The sequence below is a fragment of the Macrobrachium nipponense genome, chromosome 31 (genome assembly GCF_015104395.2).
Source record: "Macrobrachium nipponense isolate FS-2020 chromosome 31, ASM1510439v2, whole genome shotgun sequence".
Taxonomy (NCBI): domain Eukaryota; kingdom Metazoa; phylum Arthropoda; class Malacostraca; order Decapoda; family Palaemonidae; genus Macrobrachium; species Macrobrachium nipponense.
This window is the reverse complement of record NC_061093.1, coordinates 64,668,420-64,675,085: the sequence shown is the minus strand read 5'-3', so window position 1 is coordinate 64,675,085 and position 6,666 is coordinate 64,668,420.

Below are 6,666 nucleotides of genomic sequence, written 5' to 3'. Positions count from 1 at the left end.
AAATTAAACGCATTAGTGCCCAGCATCAAATTTAAAGTTGAATGGGAAACAGACAACAAAATTCCTTTTCTTGATGTTTTAATAATCAGAGACACGACAGAATACAAATTTACCATATACAGAAAACCAACGTTCTCACTTTCATATATTCACTACTTTAGCTATCATGACAATACTATCAAGATAGGTCTAGCTAGCAACCTATTCTTAAGAGCCTTACGAATTTGTTCCCCAGATTTCCTGGAAAAAGAATTTGAACTAATTCGCAAGCAACTTTTCATCTTTAAAGTATCCTGACCATATAATTGAGGGAAAGCAATTCAAAAAGCAAAACGTAATTTTCTACCGACCCCCCTAAAGACAAGACCAGAGACACACCCAACAATAAAATAAAAATTCCCCACCTGGAGACGATTAAGAGAGTAACTCACACCCTTGGGAAATCCAACCCTTTTGCATTTACCTACCCAAATACCTTAGCCAAATCCCTGATTAACGTCCAACAAAAGACATCGCCCAAAGACTCTGGGTATATGAGATCCCATGCCAGGACTGTGACCAATCTTACATCGGATTTACAGGTAAATCACTTCCCAGAGATTAACTACAACACAAACGGTCAGTTAGGTATGGACAACAGAACTCGGCTATTTTCAATCATATAAATGAACATAACCATAGAATAAACTGGAATATGCCACGTGTAATTTATAGCAGCAACTGCCGGTACAAAAGTCAAATGATGGAATCGGCCTTAATAAAAGAGAAGCAGGTAATGAACATCTCAAAAGGAAATTGGACATCGGACATCGTCGACGCAGTGTTCATTCAACCCAACGCTTAAGAAGATTAAAGGAAGATTATCAGCGGGGGTGACCTAAATTGGCTTACTTGTGGACGAATCTCTTGGTATAAATACCACCTTTTCTGTAAACTTTTCTCATTCATATACCTGAAGAGAGAGACAGCAGTCTCTGAAATATAGTACTTTTCTCTCTACATTTTGGTGTTTTTATGGGCTCCTTATATTAGATATATATATATATATATATATATATATATATATATATATATATATATATATATATATATTTTTTTTTTTTTTTCCTGATTCGAGGCATAGAGCATCGGTCTTAGAAAAGATTCAAGTCGAAAATCAAAAGATTTTACCTTAGATTTAGTATATATATATATATATATATATATATTATATATATATATATATATATATATATATATATATATATATATATATATATATATATATATTTATGTATTATATATATAGATATATATATATATATATATATATATATATTATATATATATATATATATATATATATATATAATATATATATATATATATATATATATATATATATATATATATTTATGGATATATATATTTATGTATATATATATATATATATATATATATATATATATATATATATTTATATATATATATATATATATATATATATATATATATATAATATATCAGGTGAAACATGAGTTTATGGAAATGTTTTGGGAAAAGAAAGGTAAAAAAAAAGGTCAGTTTTCATGGGCAGAATACGTTCGATAAAAATATGCATTTCAAGGCTTCGTTTGTCTGTGAGGGGAATTTTGAAATAACCAATAACATTAGTGCTGCTTTCATGGGTTGGGGGTGGGTTAGTAGCGGGAGAACTGAGTAACTTAGGATGTGTGGGGAGGGGGCGGGACTAGTGGGGTGGGTGGGGGGGTGTGCCGTATAAAAGGAAGATGGAACCAATAGGCTGATGTGAATAAAGTACCTTCAATCAAATGATCAGTGTTCTTCATTGGACACCAATGCGTGCGTGCTTTTATTTGTAATAACCCCAGTGGTCCCTTAACTAATCGGTCTCTTCACACTACAGAGCTCAAGGTCGAAATGAAGAAACAATTGGAACTCAGTCAACGTGTGAAATGTGGTTAACATTAGTCACTTAACCATCGTAATATTTCATAATATCAAGCGCAAAAATTACATTGGTTCTTGAGACATAGGATATGTATGGGATTGTCATCCATGAAAAGACCATAGTTTAGTATCAGACGATAAGTGAGATTGATGCTGTCACAAGCAATACAATACCACCAATAAAAGTAATTATTTTAGCAATACCATGGGAGGGAAGAGATCACATCCCTTACCACTGCTATCCCCATTAGTCTGATTCATCCTTTACACCGAGATCGCTGAAGAGAAAAAAAAAAATAAAACTACCGAATGAGATGCAGCATTTCCGTAAATGTTTACCAGTATTTTTAGTTGAACAATGGAATCATTTTGAAATTTCGTTTCGAAATTAGCATGACGGATTGATTATGCATGTGATACCGTCATAGAAACTTTAATAAATAATTTCACATTAGAGCAAATGCAAAATTATTAATCATGGCTGAATGGGTTCTTTTGACGAATGGAATATTCTAATACATCCGCAAGTTAATCCGTTTCAGGTTCACGATTTATGGTTTTGGAGCCGAAGTTGCTCTGTAATCGATACGAAACGTTAATGAATATTTTCAGACATCTGGTTTTGGAAATTATGCTCTTACACTAAATTGCTAGCGACACTTGATACATTCTTGGTTTAATTCTATTCATATTTTGAATATGAAGTCTCCAGCCATTTCTTTTTTATCAAAATGGTTTGTGAGTACTCGGGATTGTTTTTTTTTTTTGGGGGGGGAGGGGGTGGGTGGTTCTGGGGGTGTAATATTGCTGTATTGCTTAGCATGCTTATTTTATATATATATATTTATATATATATATATATATATATATATATATATATATTTATATATATATATATATATATATGCATTTTTCTAAAAGTGACCTGAGTTCCATTTATGATTATTATTTTACTTCTTTCATTAATAAGTCAGTAACACATAACTTTCATTCTCTGATGTGGTTCAAGTAATGCTGTTGTATTATTGCTATTACCGCATAATTTTAAAGCGTTGAATTCAGAAATATATTATTACCTTCCAGTCTTTCTATAGCAAAAACGCTTGAAATATTAAAACATATCCAGTCGAAACCAAGTCAGCTATCCATACATATGAAAAATTAATAATATTAAAAACAACAAACGTCAATAATTATAATGCAATTTTTTTATTTTGATTCTTTTAATCAATGTTTTGTGGAAATGTGGAAAGGTTCCTTGTAGGTTTTTATGAGTCGTCCTCAGGAGAGACTACCTGTAATTATAACTAATATGGAACTCTTGCTGCCCCAATATGAGGCCATCTTGAATATTTGATACTGACGACAGGTACCCAATCAGGAAGGTTATGTCCTCTTGGTACCCTGGGTCAACCCACTATTCCCCAAACTTCCAATCTCTCTCATTTTATGCCGAGGTGTTCATTTCTCAGTAGTCAGCCATCTGTCGATATGATACTCATTTTGGTTTTATTTGACTCTTCATACGATTTTTTTTTTTCATTTGCAATAGGGGTACACTGCTGCTGTAGATTCTATAACTCTTCCTTTCTTTATCACTTATGGTATTAATAGCTAATGTGCATCCTTCAGTAAACATTCAGTATCCGGACACTCTAATACTATTTTATCCATTATTACTACATCTCATTGCCAGACATGGTATTTGTGCTCTATTAGATTGTTTTTCCAGCGACTTGTCGTCGTCTTCAGGATCTATTTTCCAATCGTCCCTCCTCTGTCTTAAGGCATTTTATGAAATGTGATATCATCCGTCGTTTCGTTACACCTTCAAATGGCTTACACATCGTCGGGCAATCGTTACCTCGATTTCCTGTCTCTAAAACGGTAACAGAAACGACGCTCTATAAGAGAGAAACACGGCGCGTTCGTTCGAATCCCCGCGCAAATGGCATCGGGTTTCGCGAATTGCTTCGTATACATTAGGCACTGAAATTTAAGGAAATGCCATTATGAAGCTATAGCGACGATGGTGAAGGCAAAAGTTTCCCTCGGGGCGACTGTGGTATAAATGCGGGCTTCGTAAGGGCGATGAATACGTTCTGTTTAACGGAATGTCAGCCGTGGGTGGGAAGAAATGGGCCGGTATCGAAAAGCCGGAATTCCAAAGTATCAGAAAACGATTTCATTCAATAATAAACCGGAATCTCCTCTTGTAATGATATCATCAAGGGAATAAAAATTTGCCATCTGGAAAATTTTTTTTTTTGCAAGCTATGGTTAATAATAGCAAGTTTGAAAATGCAAATCTGTAATTTATTTGAAAAAATGTAATGATGCAGTAGTTGCATATGGGAACCTAGTAAAAGATTGCGAGATATTTGTTAGCAATGTGAAGGATGTTGAGGTTTGATATTAATTTGATGTGAGCAGTTATGCGTTCTTTGGCGTTTAATAGACGCTTCGCATAGATTATATTGATGGGAAAGTGGCTTGCTTGGTGTGCAATGGTTTTGAGACAAGTATGTGGTAGTACTCTGTAGCTGTCCTACATTTTCTTGGTATGAAATAATGAGATTTCTGAAAAGAGTCAACTAATGTAGATAGTTGTAAAGTAACATTTCCTTTTGAATGAAGTGTGGAATGGTGGATGTTTTCAGATGATACGTTACTGAATAAGGTTAAAGAGGAGAAACTGCTGAGGCTATTGTGAGAATTGTAAGAATTTTAAAATGGTTGGTCGTTTAGACTAACAGTTTGTAAAAATAAGGTTATGGAGATGAAGTGAAAAAAAAAGGATCAATAAATGTTAATACTATTGTTGATAAAATGGAGGCGGCGCTTTCTTGTAGGTATCTGGATGAGGTAGGGTGATACAAAAAAAAAAAAAAAAAAAAAAAAAAAAAAAAAAAAAAAAAAAAAAAAAAAAAAATTAAAAATAAAAAAAAAAAAAAAAAAAAAAAAAAAAAAAAAAAAAAAAAAAAAAAAAAAAATTAAAATAAAATAGGTGAGGAAACGTGGCACTGTACGTGCAAAAGATCTCAGAGAGAATCTGGCTGGCTATATTAGAAAGGGAAAATATATGATGGAATGGTTAACTCAACTCTCCTTTATAGGGATGAGGAACACAGGTTAAATGCGCATGACAGGAAATGATTGATACATTTTAGACGAAAAGTTTAACCTTATATGGAATAATTAGCATTGAAAGAAGGGAAACTTTTGAGACGCAAACGATAGGTAAAAAGGTTAGCTAATGTGCAAAGAGCAATTGCTCAGTTTTGAAAGGTTTTACTATGCAAAAAGATTGGCTAATTGAAGGAAGGGCGATGATGGTATAGGGAAAGAATAAAGGGAGACTTGGAAAATAAGTTGAAGTTTGTGTTTGAGATGAGCAGCCTCAACATGCAGAGGAGGCGGTGTGGGGGGCGGGGGGAGAGGGAGAGTGCTAACAAGACGGGTAATGATGTTGTATTTACAAAGGTTTCAATGTGCTGCTGATGAACTTTCTCCGTAGGTGTTGAAAGCAGCTAATGTGGATAATCTCTGAATATGTCTCACTACACTCTGCAATTAATAAAATAGGAGATTATGGGAGATAACGAAAATACTGTCTTATTTTGCCCCTTAATCGAGCATTCATATTCACTTCGAGAAAACATATTACTAATGGAATATAACAGAAAGGAGAGGGATATAAAAAAAAACTTGAAACGAAAAAAAGTCCATTGTGATCAAATTATTACGCATGCTTGAACATTCGTAAAAGGATAAAAAGGAAAAATATATATTGTAAAAAACTTGTACACTTCGCATTGTATCGCATTTAAAAAAAAGAATGACAACAACTTCTGAAGAGAAAAGGTCAGAACTTTATCGCATCATAAAACTTGTAAAAACACTATAAAAGCCGAAAGTGCCCGACAGTTGAAACTTTAATTCTGTATTTCCCCTTTTCCTTGCTTGAAGAGGGTAAAGAATATATTCATGCCTCTAGGATTCGTGTTAATGTCCTTATTTGTTGCTCTGTATTGATTAGAGATATTTTCCAGAAATATTCCGTGAATAATTTGCCTAAGAGAAAGAGAGAATTTCTACGCAGTTGTGTTGTACATTTTTCAATTAGCAACTGGGAAATATGGTAATAGTTAATTTTACTTTTTTTATTTATCTCTAGGAACAATTACGTAAAAAGTAATAATAATAATAATAATAATAATAATAATAATAATAATAATAATAATAATAATAATAATAATAATAATAATAATAATAATAATAATAAATAATAATAATAATAATAATAATAATAATAATAATAATAATAATAATAATAGTTTACTTAGGAAGCAGAACCTCTCTCAAGCATACTTTATTAAAAGTATTGGCTACTTCAGCAGCGTTACACTTGTAGAGACTCTTCTCTATTTTGCGAATAGCAGCTTTTTCGGTGCTACATAAACAGGCTAGTAGAGCGTCTATAGAGGTCATGGTAAAATACAGGGTCAAAACAGGTGTATATATTTGAATTTTACAGATAAACTATGATACCATAATCATCAAAGTCATTAACGATTTTCTCTCTCTCTCTCTCTGTCTGTCTGTCTCTCTCTCTCTCTCTTTCTCTCTCTCTCTTTCTTGAAGCGAGCTTTCGTCTGGAGCTGCCAGACATCCTCGGGCTGGGAAGTTGAGGGTGGACTGATCTTGGTGCGGTGT